General features: G+C 47.3%; 2 long non-coding RNA genes across 2 annotated transcripts in view; one reads left to right on the top strand and one right to left on the bottom strand.

Annotated features, from left to right (window-relative positions):
- The window catches only part of LOC111556568, a 343,041-nt gene that overhangs the window by 40,220 nt on the left and 285,307 nt on the right, over window positions 1–17,514 (bottom strand). The window contains exon 7 of the long non-coding RNA XR_002736076.2: window positions 3,746–3,944. This is a non-coding gene — a long non-coding RNA (uncharacterized LOC111556568). The remainder of the gene's footprint in view (window positions 1–3,745; window positions 3,945–17,514) is intronic.
- On the top strand, window positions 1,140–16,974 carry LOC109491805. The gene is made up of 3 exons (XR_002145328.2): window positions 1,140–1,177; window positions 6,342–6,587; window positions 16,871–16,974. It is a non-coding gene; the product is annotated as an uncharacterized LOC109491805 (long non-coding RNA).

A 17,514-nucleotide genomic window follows, 5' to 3' on the forward strand; every position in this document is an offset into this window, starting at 1 on the left:
GACAACTACAGCATCTCCTCGTAGGATCGTTTTGAAGAGTAGAATTAACACATGCAAAATGCTCGGGGCAATGCCTGCCCTCCTGTAGTGCATAATGTGTTGGCTACTATTAACAATTCTGAGTCTTTGTGTTGAACGCCCATTCTGCACAAGACGCTGTGGCAAATATGAAAATGAACCAGGCCTAGTCTTGGCCTTGGATGAGCACTCAAATAATTAACATAGCCCAGAAGGGGGTCGGGTGCTGTTTGTGAAGGACAAGAAAAGCATTTATAGAATGATACCAGTCCTGATTGGATGGGGTCCATGATGGAGAAAGAAGTTGAGCTGGTGCTTGAGGAAAGGGCAGGATTATATAGACTGGGAGGGCGGTCACAGGTACCGTTCTCACCACCTCAGCAGCCATCAGTTGGTAGGGTGTCTCATGTTCTCTGGGTGACACCCGCCAAAAGGAGAAAGAAGTCCATCCAACTAACATTGCCCTTTAGCACAGTGGGAGTCTCCATGCTCTTCCCAGTGAAGAGCTTTCTGGCGTTTGCAAGAACACAAGCCCATTCTTGTTTTCGTTTTGGAGCCCTTGGGCAGACCCAGCCTTAGCCCGCTCCACCCAGGCCTTCTGCAAAAGGAAGTGCTCAGCTGACACGATGGCCACCCACACTCTTGGCTTTGAGTCCACAGCTCAGGCACGACTGGGAGTGGGACTTATCGGAGAGGTTTCTGGAAGGCAGCAGGAGCTGGAAGCCTGGGGCCCAGTCCTGGATCCCACGGGACGCCCACAGACCAGGAGCACCTGTACCCTTCCCTTTCTGCTCCTTTCCTGCTCTCTACAACCATTCTCTTCTTGGGTCCTTCCTTGCTGCTACCCCTTTCTGGTTTTGCTTTCCTTTCCCCCCTGAGATTCCCCCACACACACACCTTCTTTCCTTCCTTCTTCTTTTTTTAAAAAAAATTTTTTTTTCAATGTTTATTTATTTTTGGGACAGAGAGAGACAGAGCATGAACGGGGGAGGGGCAGAGAGAGAAGGAGACACAGAATCGGAAACAGGCTCCAGGCTCTGAGCCATCAGCCCAGAGCCCGACGCGGGGCTCGAACTCACGGACCGCGAGATTGTGACCTGGCTGAAGTCGGACGCTTAACCGACTGCGCCACCCCGGCGCCCCTCCTTCCTTCTTCTTGGTGAGTGCCATTTCTGGGATTTACTTAAGAACCCCTTGTGCACCCCACAACCCTACACTCCAGTTTCTTCGTGCTCAACCCACTTCATGAGCCTGAGGCTCACCTTCCCTTTTTCCTGGAAGGTGGACAGATAACATGGCTGGGGCCAGAGCAGAGAGAGAAAGAGGAGGAGGAATAATCCTCAGACCAGGAGGAGATAGGTTCTTCTCCTAAGGAGGAAAAAGAAAGCCAGGAAAGAATCCACTCACAAACCTTTTGAAGGGACGCGGAGGAAAGTGGAGAGATTTTTTTTCCTCTTCTCCTTCAGGAAAAAAAGCTTTTAAAATAAATAGCTGACAGTGTCTCTTATTTGAGTAATTCTTCGGTGGTTATAAATGTGCCACTCTAGAGTGCTTTATTTAGAAGTTAAAAAAAAAAATGTATTCTCCAGGAGAGAGCTCAGCATCACCCAGGAGAGCAAGGCTCACTCTCCTCCCGGCTCTCCTGATGCCCAGGCTCAGACATTCATATATTCTCCTATAATCTGATCTACGTTCTAAAAATTAAAAAAAAAAAAAAAAAAAAGAGGAGAGACATCTGGTTCTCCCACACATCTGACATTTTCCTTTATGCCTGGTTTAACTTCTTTATGACAGCCTGGGTTCACTCCATTGGAGAATTCCTCTCTTCAAATGAGCTTCGTGTTTTATGTTTGAAAATTTTTCTTTAGACAAACCTGGTAATTTTTCAAGTTAAAATGTGTACACTTGAAGCACTTAGGAAGTTTAAGGATCCATCTGATCGGCACATGAATCTGAGGTTATTCATGCTAAAGTCCCATATCTAACTGCACTTTTAAAAAATAATAAAAAGCAAGTGACATATTTTTACTTGTTTTCAAGCGAAAACCCCCAGACTGTCAGTTTTCTAAGTAATTGATTAGTATCTCTGCACACTCCCCACTTTTCCCTTGATGACACGTAGTTGTGCGGCTGTTCCTGGAGTGCACCAGGCAGCTCATCTTGGAGCAGGAAAGGAAGACAGGGCCCATGAGGTGAGCTTCCTCTTCTCAGTGGGGAGACAGATGTCCTCCCTGGAGGTTCATGTCTGCTGCGTCCAAGAACAGGGGCTCTTTGCTGGGCTGATGTCTGGCTCATTGACTTCTGGGCTTGTGCAGTGTCCTAGAAAAATGTAGACTTTGGAGCCCAGAACCTGGATTTGACTTGCCCTTTGCTGACTGAATCACCTTGGAATGCCTGCTTGACCTCTTGGTGCCTCTGGCTTTTTCATCTATGGAAAGGTGTTAGTGAAAATGTAGAGCTGTATAGTATAGTATAGTATAGTATGGTATAATATAGCATAGTACAGTAAAGTATAGCATAATATAACACTGTGGGTTATACTAAGTGCTCAGTAAACAGTATGTCCCTGTGTGATTTTATTTGTTGGTTTAACATGGCAGGAAGCCAGATTACTTAATAGCCCACCTCCTTCAGACCCTTAAGTAAGCCAGCCAGGGGCAGAATGTAAAGTTCAACCCCTCATTCCTATTTCATCACACCCTGAGTTCCAGAAAGAACCTTGGTTATGGTAAATGTAAAGGGATAACAAACACCCCCTCTGCAAGCTTTGCCCTCCGTTAACCACCTGCTCTGAACTTCAGGGCCATCTAGGAACCGCAGAAACTGCATTCCTTGCTCGTGTTATATACATTGTGAGCTGGGCACACCGATACCATATACAGAATTCTATCCATCAGTGCCGTATAGGTCCTTTTACCTCTGGTTGTGCTCATAGTGTGGTCCCTAGACCACCAGCACTGGCATTGCCTGGGAGGTTTTCAGAGGTGCAGATTCTCAGACTCCCATCCCAGACCTACTGAATCATAATCTGCATTTTAATGAGACCCCGGGGAATTCATATGCACGTCAGAGTTGGAGGAGACAGTCCCCGACCACAGCAATATTGCAGGAGCCCAGGCCGCCTGAGAAGAAGGACCTTCCATCTACCATCTCCCACTGCTGGGGACCTGGAGCATGTACCCATAAAGTGCCACCAGGTGACATGAGCTCCTGTAGTGGTGGTTGGGTCGTGTAGACACCCTTCAGCCTCTTTTCCTTTTGTTTCTCTGACACGTGCTGTGTATGACAAGGCACAAGGCTGGGGTGGAATCATCTAGGCAAGGCCTGAGGCTAACAATCGGAAGTCTTCCTGAGTCGTGAGCTGATACTCCGAACGTATCACCATGATTCCTTACGTCGCTATGGCACTTAAAGCTTTGCACATACCGCATCATTTGATGCTCAGAGTACCTGGCTGCTTCAGGGGGCAGGGAGCTATCCAGAGAAGTAAAAGAATCTGCTCAGAGCCACCCATGAGTAGATGGTGGGGTGGTGGGCAAGGACTCTGGTGTGGTGGGTATGCACAGCGATTTATAAATTTGTGCTGCTTAGAGGAACCCCGGATGAAATTTGAAGGGGCTTCTTCCCCTGGAGGATCTGCGGATTCTGGAGATATTGAACAGAGGTTTGCAGCCCAATCAATACGAAATCAATTAGTTTAGCCTTCCAGATAGCTCTGTGTACTCACCCAGGGCTGGAGACTCGACTCCCGGCGTGGAGTCAAAACTGCTGATGCCAATCACCAATCAGCCTGCAGCATTGATTGAGCACCCACTGTGGGCAGCACCCCACGCCAGGCAGTGCAGGGCAGGGGGCGAGAGGCACAGCAAATAAATGTGCTTTTGGAACGGTGAAGGAGGAAGGTGTCCAGAACGCTGTTCGATGTTCTGTAGAGAGAGAGATAGGTCCAGTCAACGTCTGCGTGAGTTTTGTGCCAGCAAAATAAATTGTCTCAACAGATGAGTTTGTATGTTTTCTTTTGTTAGAAAAAAACCCAAAACTGTATAACTCAATGAATATCCGTCCTTTGCCTCAGCTGCCAGCAAATCCAGAGTAAATCTGCCCAAATGGTACAATCTACTCATTTCAGGAGCCCGAGAACATCTACTGTTTCTACATCCCTTCAAGGCTCTGCTCTGTTCCTTTTGTTTTGTGTTCTGGTGTGGAAATCACTTTGAATCCTTTTCCGGTAATAGATAGGGCATAAACACACACGCACAACATTACTTCTGTGTGGTAGAGGAAAGGCGTGCAGCAGTTCCCCGAGGTGTCTGATATGGGGCCTTAGAACTGGGGAGTTGGGGGTCTCAGGCATTCCACCGATGGGACGGGCAACAGTGCTCACACCCTTCCTCCTTCCTGGGCCCCGAGTGCCCCATTCACAAAACAGGGAGTTTAGGCTAGCTCCAAAATCCTGCCAGGTAGGTGAAAGGGAGGAAGAGCAAAAGGACAGGTACGAGTTATTAGAAATGCAGAGAGGGTGAAGAGCATGAGCATGCTTTGGCATTGCATTCGAGACAGAAGCTCTCCTGGAGCTTTGAACCGGGTGTGTGAATCAAACATTAGTGTACGTGTCTTCGCGGGGGCTGGGGGGAAAGAGGAGAGAGGCTATTCAAGCTGTAGCAGATGAAAGAAAGAACGGCCACAGACTGTTCCCCTCTGGTTCTGATGCTGAGTCCAGAAACTGTTTCCCCACTCCTTGACCTGAGTAGGTCATATGACTAATGGCCTGAGTGTAGCCATATGACTTTGCCCAATGCGAACAGGGGCTTGAAAACTTACGCACACTTCTGGCGTTGCCCTGTCACTGTTTTTGGAGCACAGCTTCCCAGACTAGCCTGTTAGATTGTGACAGACACATGGCCCGGTCACCCTCATGGCTTTAGCCAACCACCAGGGGTGTGATGGGGCCGTCTGGGCCAGTCTCCAGTCAACCCACTTGCACATCAGTGAGCCCAGCTGAGATCAGCCCAGCCCAGCCCAGCCCAGCCCAGCCCAGCCCAGAATTGCTCTGAAGAATTGTGATCGAAGGAAATGGTGATTGTTTGAAGCCACTAAGTTTCGACGTGGTTTATTACACAGCAAAAGCCAACTGCTAACCCCAGTTGGGAGGGCAGGTCTATTTGAAGACATCAAATCCTAGCTGGGGGAACCTGCTGGGGAGAGAAGGTAGGTGGGGACTTTTTCTCTCCATTTGCAAAGCTGGATGACTTCACACCCTCCCAACTCTTATCCCTGTCCCCATTCTTTTTTTTTTTTTTTCCCCTCTTTTTATCCATCATGCTTCCAGCAGGGGAAGGAAGCAGACGTTCCCACTCTTGGTGCTGCATACCTGCTAAAGGGAGAGAGGATTAGCTGTGGTAGACCAGCCAGGGAGCAGGACGCCCGCTAGATAATTAACCCATCCTCCTACATACCTTGGCTTCCAACAAAAGGAGCTGTACAAATCGACCCAACAAAATTATCGGTGCTAATCTCCCAGCCCCTCCTTCCCGCTGTCCCTCTCCTGGCCAGCACCTGGCAGGGCTGTTAAGCCATCACATTCTACCCCCCCTCAACCCCCAGCCCTGTCCCCACTCTCCTTTTCTCTCTTTCTCAAGTTGTTACCGCACAGGCATCACGGAAGGAATCAAACAGGGACAGGTCCTATTGTTCGGCAAAGAGGCAAGAAAAAAAAATAATCAAAAAAGCAGGGGACTTAAAAAAGACCAGAATTATTTCTCAAATAGAATGGGAAAATCTAACATGCCTTATCACTACGGAGAACAAGCACTGTGCAAACGCCCAGGCCTCTGACTGGCATGCCGCTTGTTTTGAATAGACGCATGACATTGTCAAAGAGCCTGCCATTGTGTTGCTGAAAGGCACTTGCAACATTGCATAAAAATCAGGCGTTCGTGTCACCCTCAGACTAGTCAAAGCTGCTGTTTTTTTTCTTTCTTTCTTTCTTTTTGAAAGAAGAAAGAAGGAAAATAAGAAATGTCCCCAGAATAAGACCTTCAAAGCCAGATAAATGTTATTTTTGAAAGACACTAGGAAACTGGGCACCCAAGCAAAGCCGCGAACGGAAGAGGTATTCCCTTTGGAAAGGGTGCCCGGAGGGCAACGGGGAAGTCAGAAGCCGGCGTGGGATTGGGCGCATGGCTTCTCCCGGACTTTGAATTCTTCAGGCTAGACTTGTTGTCCGGTACCTTCTGGATTTGGCCAACTCTCTTGCTGCCCCGATTATTTCCATTGTGAGCTGTTATATAATTTACACGTTTTGTTTTCCAAAACCCCTATAGTGTCCTTCTCATCTGTCACTTCTCGGGGAGGAAATGAAGTTTCAGACCTTTGGAATTCCAGAGGGATCTAAACTCGTCTCCGGGAACTGGGCTTATCTCCTGCCACCCTTAAACCATGCTGAGGAACCCGGAGGGAGCTGACCAGGGCTGTTCCTCAGACACCCCTCTACACTGCAAACAGCCTGCAGCTTTCACCGTACGCGGCGACTGTAGATAAAGAGTTTGATTGTTCTCCTGGTCAAATAGGTAAGTTCTCCCCCGTGGAACTTAGAGAAGTCATCAGAGAGAGCATGGCATGTTCTGTCTGGTCACTGCACCGAGAGACAACTGTTCCCTGTTTCCTAAAGGCTTACTGCAGGAGAAGGTGAGGTTCTGGCGTCTCTGGAGAAGTTAAGAGATTTGCACGTGCACATAAAGCCCGTACTGTGCTCTAATCGATTGCCATCCCTTACAGTCTCACAGATGCAACATTTAAGAAGAGGGAAGAATTTAACTCCAATATTGATTTGATTTGTCGTGCTTCCTGTGGGGAAGGGGGCAGGCCGGGAAACCAGTTCTGGGTGGGCAGTCTGGCTGAGGGATGCTCCCTAATTGCAAGCTTTGATTAGTTCAGCTGCTTCTAGATTTCTGGCTGTTAACAAATGGCCCTTAGTCTGTGCCTGCTGTCCTCAAAGAGAAGATGAGACGCTTCCTTGCACCTAAGAGCTGCCCCTAACGGGCTGCCAGCTCCCTCTCACAGACCAGTAAGTGTGGAGGAAAGAACTGTGAACTCCCAGCCTGCCGCATGCTCTTGGGTTAGCCATCGGACCACCTTGGGTTAGCTTCCTCATAGGTAAAATTGACTTCATTTTATTTATTTATTAATTAATTATTAATTTATTAATGCCCCACAGGTTCCAGAATGGATTTAAGGTGGCTTAGCTGTAAAATGAAGGGATTAGGCTAGGTGATCCCTTCCGGAGTATCCTCCCAGCTCTACGATGCTCTGACAAGCCTGCTTCCCACTTGACTTTGTAGTGTCCGCAGTTCAATTCCAAGTTTGAGGGATGCCAGCTGCCCCTCAAGTATGAGTGATTCAGAGTCACGGAGGGACTGTGGGATTGCCTGGGGGGACGTGTGCCTCCCGCTGTGGTAACACTTTGTACTCAGGGTTTCACATCAGCACACCAAATTCTGTATCAACACAATTCCCACTCACCTTTAATAGCAAAGAGTTTACACATTGGAGCAATTTCCAAGTAGTTCCCTACACGGAATAATTCTTTTTTAAATCCTCAGCAACATAATACAGCCCCTTACTGACTCTCAGCCCTGTGGCTCAGCCCTGTGGCATCCCACAGCCCTGCCCATCACTCACAGGCCACCAGAGCCTGAAGTCTGAAGAGTCAGTTTGGGGCACTTCCTTCTAAGAGTGACGCTGACAAACGGGGGTTTGTTGTGAGGAGCGTGATCAGGGAAAGAAGGGTGTGGAAGAGGTGCCTGATGGGGAAAATTAGGTGAAGCTGGGAAAAGAGGAGACTTCCCATTTGCAGAGCTGTCATGACAGAGAGGACATGGAGGTGCTCAAGCTGCCCCATCGGTGGGATGGGGTGTCTTGGGAGGTGGTGAGCCAGAATCACTGCAAGTATGAAACAGAGGCCAGGTGGGCACCTGTGCAGGGCCTATGGCAGGAATAACGCCTCCTTTGGTCCATTTCAGCAAATGGTTGTTGAGAGGACCCACTAGGAAGCGGGCTCTGCCCTGAGGTAGGTACAGTAGGAGATGCAAAAGGGCATAGCTCTTCACTATTAATTAGAATTCTCCGGGTTACAAGCGACCGAAACCAACTGGAGATGTTAGTCAAAACTATGGACATTTATAAAGATGCAGGGACGACTTTACACAAAAGGGACAGAGAGATGTTGCTGAAGCAAAGCAGAGTCAGGTCCTCAAACACCAGCAGAGTTCAGATTTTTGCTCCCTTCTGCACGTCTTTTGATTCTCCTTCTCTCCTTCTCTTCAGAACTAGCTTTGTCTGCTTCTCCTGTCCCTGAAGTTGAGAACATGGCAGTTGACATATTGTAGGCTTAGCCTTCTCTCTCTCCCAGGTCCTCATTTTCCAGAAAGGGACACTAATTGGTCCAACTTGGGCCAGTTGCCCAGGTACTTGTTACTGACAAGCGTCGTTCCCGGAGGGCACTGCTGTCACCTATGGATTGGACTTAAGTCGAACAGTTGGCAGAAAGAGGACAGAGATGAGAAAAGAAAGCAAAGAGTGCCCACCACAAAGGCACAGTTCTTGGACTCAAGGAGATTATAGTCCAGAGGGGAAAGCAGACACATAAACCATGAACCCTAGTGTAAGGCCAACTGTGGCACACGCTAGAACAGAGATTTGTGGTCCAGATGGTGCACGGGAGGGAGGAATTCTGATAGACAGAACCAGAAGGCTTCATATGAGAGCATTCCAACACGGCTAGTTTTCTGGCTTTGTTGCCACCGGTGGTGATAGTGGTGGTAATGAATTTTTAACCTCACAAACAAAAAATAAATACGTTCTTCTTATTAAAAAATTGACCATCTTCTCGTAGTTAATCATGACATACATATCCTTTTAGACTATGGCCACAAATTTACATTGATGTAAATGTCTTATCGTATAAAATATATGATTGTTTTGCATATGTTTTACATAAATAAAATACCATACATATTATTATTTTACAGCTTCCATTTTTCACTCAATAATACCTCTTGGAGAGCTACCCATAATAGTATATTAGAACCAATCCTATTCTTTTCAACTAATGCATATTATCCTGTCATATGACTACAATGCAATTTATTTAAAGATAATATAATTTATTCCTCAACTGATAGGAATCTGGGATGTTTTCCATTTCTCACTTAAAAAAATATTGCAATGGACATATTTGTACATACCTCTTTGTGCAATAGTACAACTGTTTCTCTAGATACAGAGAAGTGAAATTGCTGGGGTATAATATATGCATACTTAAAATTAAAAGGAAGTTGAAAAATTGGACTCCAAAGCAGCTGACCAAATTTCTTCTCTACCATCAGTGTCTGAGAGTATGTTTCACAACACTCACGCTTGACAAATATTTACCATTTTTGTGGGTTAGAAGGGGCATCTCACTGTTGCTGTGATAGTCATTTTCATGGATTATGGGTGTGAATATCCTCACTTGGCCCTTCCAGATCCACTCCCCACATTTCCCTACCCCGTTCTCTAAGAAGCTGGCCTGAAGGACTATTCCAACAGGCTCCTTGTCCTTCATCTTCCAGCTGGATTCAGCCAATAGAAGGTTCAGAGGACAGGAGGAGAATGAAGGTGAGGACTGTATTCCTTCGTTTCCTTCTCTGCCAGGTCCCAGTGGGTTAATGCACCCTGGACAGTTGCTGTCATCAGCTCTCTCCATACAGTACTCCCAGATTTCTACTCTTTGTCTTGGACCTTCAAGCCTTGAGGTGGCAACAGCTTCCAGTTTATCAAATTATGCGTTATTTTGCTATTTGCTCTATCAGTTATTGAGAGGAAGTTGTTAAAAACTATACCTGTGGATTTCCTTATTTCTGCATTTAGATTTGTCAATTCTCACTTTCTATATGGGAAGCTCTGTTGTTATTAGGTACATAGACCCTTAAGATTATTTAGGGTTTTTTTTTTTTTGATGGACTGACCCACCATTTAATGTCTTTATTTCCAGGGGCGCCTGGGTGGTGCAGTCGGTTAAGCGTCTGACTTCAGCCAGGTCACGATCCCGCGGTCCGGGAGTTCGAGCCCCGCGTCAGGCTCTGGGCTGATGGCTCAGAGCCTGGAGCCTGTTTCCGATTCTGTGTCTCCCTCTCTCTCTGCCCCTCCCCCGTTCATGCTCTGTCTCTCTCTGTCCCAAAAATAAATAAACGTTGAAAAAAAAATTTAATGTCTTTATTTCCAGTAATATTTTAGTCTCAAAATCTGTTTTTTTCTGATAGAAATATAGCCATGCCTGCTTTCTTCTGCTTATTCTTTGCAGTTTGCATCTTTTATTTTCAACCTGTCTGTGCCTTTATATTTGAATATTTTAAAACACCATACAGTTGGCTTTTTAATGCTTTTTGGAGGAGGAGGACATACATGCTATTTTATTGTGGTAAATATATATAACACAAAATACACATAGTATAAAATTATTGGCCCAGGATCCCTTGTCTGTTTATTTAAATCTGGTCCACACCTCTGTAAATGGTCCCTTTATTAAACTTTCTTCAAATTGCCTAATTTCACCCTCTATTTCTTGCTGGGGCCTTGAGTGATAAAACCAGGGAGGTTGAGCATCTCTTTGGGTTTCTATCAACCATATTAATGTCTTCTGTGAATTTCCTGTTCATATCTTCTGCCCACCATTCTAGGGGGGTAATCGTCTTTTTCTTGTTAGAGTGACTCCTTAATTTGTAAGCTGTCTTCACATAACCTCAATACTTATAATCTCTTGTCTGTTATTATATGTTGAAAATATTTTCTTCAAGCCTGTGTTTTATGCTTCCAACTTAGTTCATAGCATCATTGTGACAGCTAAGTTTTAATTTTTTTTGAGAGAGAGAGAGAGAGAGAGACAGAGACAGAGAGAGAGTGAGTGGGGGAGAGGAAGACAGAGAGGGAGAAAGAGAGAGAATCCCAAGCAGGATCTTCACTGACAGTGCAGAGGGGTTTGAACTCATGAAACCGACAGATCATGACCTGAGCTGAAGCCAAGAGTCTGACGCTTAACCAACTGAGCCACCCAGGTGCCCCTTAACTTTTGATATAGTTCTATTTATCAATCTTTTCATGCTGTGTCGGGGGTCAGCACAGTTTCTAGAAATGGCCAGACAGTAAATATTTTCACTTTCATGCGATCTACTGTCTCTGTCACAACCACTCAACTCCCACGGTAGCACAAACAGCCCAAAACAATGCATACAACAGATGTGGCTGTGTCCCTATTTTTACATAAAGATAGGTGGTGGGCCAACCCCTGCTCTATATATTTTGCATATTTTCATTTATTTAGAAGGCCCTCCTTACCCTAAGGTCATAAACAAATTGTCCTATAGTCTCTTTTAAATATTATGAATATCTTTATGATTTGGTTTTTAAGCTATTTGGAATTGATTTTTGTGACTGGTAGAATCTACCTCTATTTTTTCCCCTAATGAATAGTCAATTGTCCCACCACAATTGATGTGAAATGCCACCTTTATTTATTTACCTGACAAATATTTATTCAGTGTCTACTATGTGCTAGAGTTGGTATTCTAGTCTTTCAGCCTGCTTACCTATTTTTGAGTCAATACCACAGAGTTTTACTATAAATATATAGTATGTTTGATATCTGAGAGAGCACATCTCCTTTCCTTTTTCTTTCTTTTAATTATCTTGATTTTCTTGATATTTATGTTTCAATATGGATTTCAAAATTAGCTTGTCAGGTTCTATGAAAAACCTTATCGGGATCTTGATTGGAAGTGCATTAAATATTTATAGATCTATTTGGGGAGAATTGACATCTTTGCAATATTGAATCTTCTATATCAGGAGCGTGGTAAATGTCTTCATTTTTTCCAGGTTTTCTTTTATGACAATAATGCCTGGCATATTCTTAGCAGAAAGAAGACTTGTTTCTCTGACTTGTTGGCTAGGCCTGTCAGAGTAGCCTCAGATTGACAGGTTAACTTTGTACTATCTCAAACTTTCCTTCCCATTTTCTAGGACCCTCTAAGGAAATCAGTGTAAAGTCAGTTGGTGTGTAAGAACAGACTTTCTTATTCTAGAATTTTTCTTCATCTCTAAGAAACAGAGTTCCCATTGGTACATACAACTCCAGGCCATTTGGTAAAATAGTTCCTTTTATATTCAGGGTGTCAGGAATCATGGGAAATCTTCTGGGGTTAGGTATTTAAGAGGACATGATCATGCATGTAGTGTCATCAGCTAAATGTAGTGATTTAAAGACTTTCGACAGACAGGTCATGAGTGATTACTGTGAGCCAGGAACTGTGTTAGCTGCTGGGGCACACAGAGAGAACAATCCAGTCCCTGGATAATGAGCTTGCAGTCCAGGATTGGAGGGCAGGGCTACAGGTCACCAACACATGAACAAGTAATTTGTCCTCTTAGGACAGTGCACACGGGGGACTATGGAATCATAGCAAAGGAGACTCAGCCCACCTGAGATTCGGCAGAGGCTTTCTGGAGACGAGGATGCCTAGGCTGAGTCTTGATGAAGAAGTAAGATTAAGCCCAGCACAGAAAAGTGGGATGGGAACTCCAAGGAGGAGGAGAAGCCTAAGTGAAAAACACTGAGGTGTGAAACCTCCTGGTGTCTGCAATAAAGGAATTCTGAGCAGTTTAGCATAGCTAGGGAATATGACGCAGCGGAAAAGGCAGAAGGTAGGAATCAGGAGAGAAACAGGAATCACAGAGCACCTGCCAGTGCCTCACAGAGTGCAAACTTTTTTTTTTTCTGTGAGCAGTTGGGAAATATGGAGTTTTTCTTGGAGTCTTGTTAGAGATGTTTAAGTCACCCACCAGCTGAGTACAGATGATGGATTTAGTGAACATAAGACCAAAGTCAAGGAGACCATGAGGAAAGGAGTTCAATAGCCCAGTGCAAAGGGTAGGTTGATCTGAACCAGGGAGGAAGAAAGGGGCCATGTCTCCAGCCAGCCATGCGGCACTGTGGTTAAGAACATAGACTGCAGTTGGCAAGCCTGGGTTCTAGTCCCTATTTCCAATAGAGACTTGGACAAGTTTTTTTGGCTGCTCTAAGCCCCGGTTGCCCATCTCCAAAACAGAAGTGATCATAGCTTTATTCATTTGCCGGGAGGACCAAATGAGAGAAATGCCCAGCCCAGAGCACCTGCTCCATCAACCTTCGTGACACCAGCAGCAGTAAGGGCAGGAAGTAAGGGCAGGAACAATGAATGGAAACGTAGTTGTCATGTGGGTCCTACAGGGGACAGATCTGGTAGACGGGAAAGAGCATCCTCTCTTGCATTGCCCACCACGATCTTTGCTTATGGGGGTTTTGGCAGGTCTAGAAACAGTGGCTTTGGGGTATGGTGATTATATCCAGGGCTCTTGGATAGCACGGAGGCCTGGACTTATAGGAGGGAGGGCAAGTAATCGGGCCCTTTCTCATGAATCACAAGGGACCAGGAGAGCCAGGCCCATGTGGTGGTTAGGGTGGGCAGGACATGGGAGTCAGGCTGGACTGGGGGTGGGGGGAAACCATGAAATTTGTCACATAAAACTTAGATTTGGATCTTGGCTCTGACACAATCACCTGCTCCGTTACTTTGAGCACATCTTAGAATTGCTCTATGCCTCAGTTTCCCCACTCGTAAAAAGGGAAGAACTAACCACGGTGTGTAAAAGCCTACTTCACCTACTTGTAAAATGCAAAGGAGATAGTGGAGGTAGAGGCACTATTAACTATAAAATGGTGTTTAAATGTTAGTTATTTTGCTAAGTGAAGGTGGGGCCCTGGGGCGAGGCTGGGTATCTGGGAGCTGCTCCACACCACAGCCCAGCAAGCTTCAAGTCCAGGAAAGAATTCAATTATTGCAGCGTGTAATTTTCTGTTTGCAAAGCTCATATTGTGTATGTAATTGAATCAGAATAAAGAGATCCAAAGGCTGCGGGCTTGGGATAAGGCTCTGGAGCTGGACTCCAACGAAGCCAGGCTGCGGAGGGGGGTGGGGGGCTAGCCGGGGCGAGGTGGGGGGCACTGGCTGGGAGCGAGAGGGAGGGGAGAGGGCAAGGGGAGCAGAGGGCCAGGCGGGTCCTGGAGCAGGAGCATTGCCCCTCTATTTGCTTGGTTCCCCCAAGCCTTGTTCCCCCAGGGACACAGAGGCTCTTGGCTTGGAAGGCATCTCCAGGTGTCACTCGCCCTTGGCTGGACATCTCTTTTCTCTTTTGCTGGCATGAGAAGACTGAGCCGCTCAGGTCTGAAGGCTCTTTCCTTCCCACTCAAGCTGCCCTCTTGCATCCTTCTCACTGCCTTCTCCACCAGAGTGCATTTCAAGCCAGGAAGGTACCTCTTTAAAAAAAATTTTTTTTAATGTTTATATAATTTTAAGAGAGAGAGAGAGAGAGAGAGAGAGAGAGAGAGAGAGAGAGCGAGCATGAGTGGGGGAAGGGCAGAGAGAGACGGAGACACAGAATCCAAAGCAGGCTCCAGGCTCTGAGCTGTCAACCCAGAGTCCGACAAGGGGCTCCAACATCATGACCTGAGCCGAAGTCAGACGCTTAACCGACTGAGCCACCCAGGCGCCCCTAAGCCAGGAAGGTACCTCTTGAGAAGGCACACCAGAAGCCAGGTCAGGAGTCATGGGGTGATTTGGGTCAAGTGACTAAGGGTCCTCGTAGGCCCCAGGACTGTCCCAGTTTGAGCTCTGTGGAAAATGCCTCAATTCTGGGAACATCAGGTGGTTGATCTCCCTAATTGGGAGAGAGAGTGGATTTGGAAACAACGAACAGTGAGACTCAGGGCTTCTGGACACCAAACAGCCTCCTCTTAGATGCGCTCAGCCAACATTCTCCCCAAGGCCGGGAGACGACACCCCTCCCTATGCAGGCTCTGGAGGAGGACAGAAAGGCTGTGGCTTTTCTGAAGTCGGTGCTGCTGAAAGGAGGAAGGGAAGAAGAATCTACTCCCCCCCCCCCCCCATTGTCTCTGAACTGGTCTGTCCCCAAGGCCCGGCCCCTCTGTCCCTGCCTACACTGACTGCTCTCAGTGGTCCTGCATCATACAGCCAGTGCCCTGCCACCCTGTCCCCAATTCCAGCCTCACACGCTCTCTGTCTTCCCCGACAGTGCGCCACACTCCTTCTCTTCTTCTCTAACCCTGGGGAAAGCGAGTGGGATTTGGCAGTTGGTCCAAGCCAGGGGAGACTAAGGGATTGGATTCGAGCAAAGAGCCAAGAGCAGGTCGGAGACCAGCTGCCTGATGACATTTCCTGAGCACTAACAAATCTGACTCCAAGACAAACAGCCGGGGAGAGACGGAGACTGGCGGCAGGCTCACAGAGCGGGAGGCAGGGGAGAGAGGAGGAAACGGGGACCTGGGAGAAAGACAAAGTGAGAAAAAAAAAAAAAAACACAGCACACCCAACCCAATGGCCCAGAATCTCTCCCACATCTGCAGAATCAGAAACACTTATTAATAGCCAGCAAAAGGCAAAGAGGAAGTGTCTCATTGTCTGCCGCTGTCATTCCTCACTGTGACGAGCACTTAAAATGTCAAGACCCCTTTCAGCAGCTACGCACAAGCAATCAGGCCCTCTCATCGGTCACTGCGATTTCGCAGCCGCTGCCTCTCGTCCCCGCGACTTATTTCCACGCTGTGTTTGGAGACAAGGCGTGTGGGATCACATAAACAAACCCTGTCTTTGGGAAGGACGGCCTGTGCGCAGGGGTCCAGGGAGGCAGGGGAGGGCTGGACTCGGGGGAGGAGGCCACAGCCTGTCTCGCCTACTCCGGGACATGGGAGAAAAGGTCATCAGGCGGACATTTGGAGGATTGGGTCTGGACAGGGGGTGGGGGCTGGGCGCCGAAGGTTTTCCTTGCTCTGGGAGGTTGGGGGCAGTCAGCTGCTATGGAAAGGAGACTCCATATCAGCCGTTTAGGCAACCAAGGCCTGTTTTCTGGAGGTGGGGGTTCCGGTTGACCATTGTCTCTTCTGAGGGTCAAATAAGACAAAAAGGGCTGGACGTACAGCAGGTGGGAATTAGGCGGGATAGAAGGCAGGACCTCCTGATCCACAGTAATAGCTAGATCCACAGGAAGCCAGACTGGGCTGCAAAAAATCACTTTCCCTGAGGATCTTTGCCTGCTGTTACAGTCCCTCTACCTCATTCTCTTGGGTGGAGTCCTGACGGGGGTGGGGACGGGGGAGAGGAGGGAATACCCTCTCCGGCAGGGGGGCACCTCTGATCGTATTAATCTGCCAGGCCTACAGTAACAGGCACCACAGCCTGGGGGCTTCAACCACAGAAACTGATGGTTTCTCAGTTCTGGAGGCTAGAAGTCCAGGATCAAGGTCCCATCTGAGGGCTGTGAGGGCAGGACTGGTCCCAGGCCCCTGGCCTAGCCTCTGGTGGTTACGGCATCCCTTGGCTCACAGACACATCATGCTGCGTCTGCCTTCGTCTTTAGGTGGCATCTCCCTCTAAGAGCGTCTGTGTCCGTGTTTCCCCTTTGGATGAGGACGCCAGTCATACTGGATTAGGGTCCCCACCTCCCACTCTAGGACAACCTCATCTAAATCTCCAACAACCCTATTTCCACATAAGGGTCACATTCTGAGGTACTAGGGGAGAGGACTTCAATGTATGGATGGGGGAGAGGACATAATTCAACCCATAACTCTTATCACCAGGAGAAAAAGACTATCCAGAGAGGGAGTGACCCAGCAAATCAGGAGTTAGAGGAAGGAGGAATTCTGGCATCTATTCCCCCTGGCTCCACAAAGACATATCCCTGTTTTCTGTCTCTATTCCAGGAGCCAGGATCTACTTCCCAAACCCCCACTTTTGGGGCACCCCGGTGGCTCAGTCAGTTAAGCGGCTGACTTCGTCTCAAGTCAAGCCTGCTTCGAATTCTCCCTCTCTCTCTGCCCCTCCCCTGCTCATGCTCTGTCTGTGTCTCTTAAAAATAAATAAACAAACAAACAAACAAAAAAACCCCACCACTTTTCTGTAGCCCCCACTTTGACTCCCCAAGCAGAGTCAGAGGCCTGGCTGTTACCACGGAAGGGAGCTTGGGTCTCCTGCCCCTGAAGGGCCAGCTAGTGCCCAAAGCATCTCAACCACCAGAAATCTCAGAACACATCTTCAAACTCCCCATTGCAGGTTCCAGGAAGGACGCGATGAGTCTGTTCACTGACAAAAGGAGAGAAGGTAGGAGTATTTCGTAGTCTGCTTTCTGCTGACCTGACAATGACACAGCCCGGGGATCTGGTTAATGTTCAAAGAAAAATTAGCCTGTTGTTCAACATTCCCTATAATGTCCATCCAATTCAATTAGTTAATAGAATCATGAAATGTCAGTGCTGGAAGTGTAGAGATAATTCAATCCAAACTCCTCATTTTTTAGATGAAGGAAGCAATGTTGAGAAAAGGTAAAGAGGTGTCCCCACATACAGTC

Source organism: Felis catus, chromosome D1 (assembly GCF_018350175.1).
Source record: "Felis catus isolate Fca126 chromosome D1, F.catus_Fca126_mat1.0, whole genome shotgun sequence".
Lineage (NCBI taxonomy): Eukaryota > Metazoa > Chordata > Mammalia > Carnivora > Felidae > Felis > Felis catus.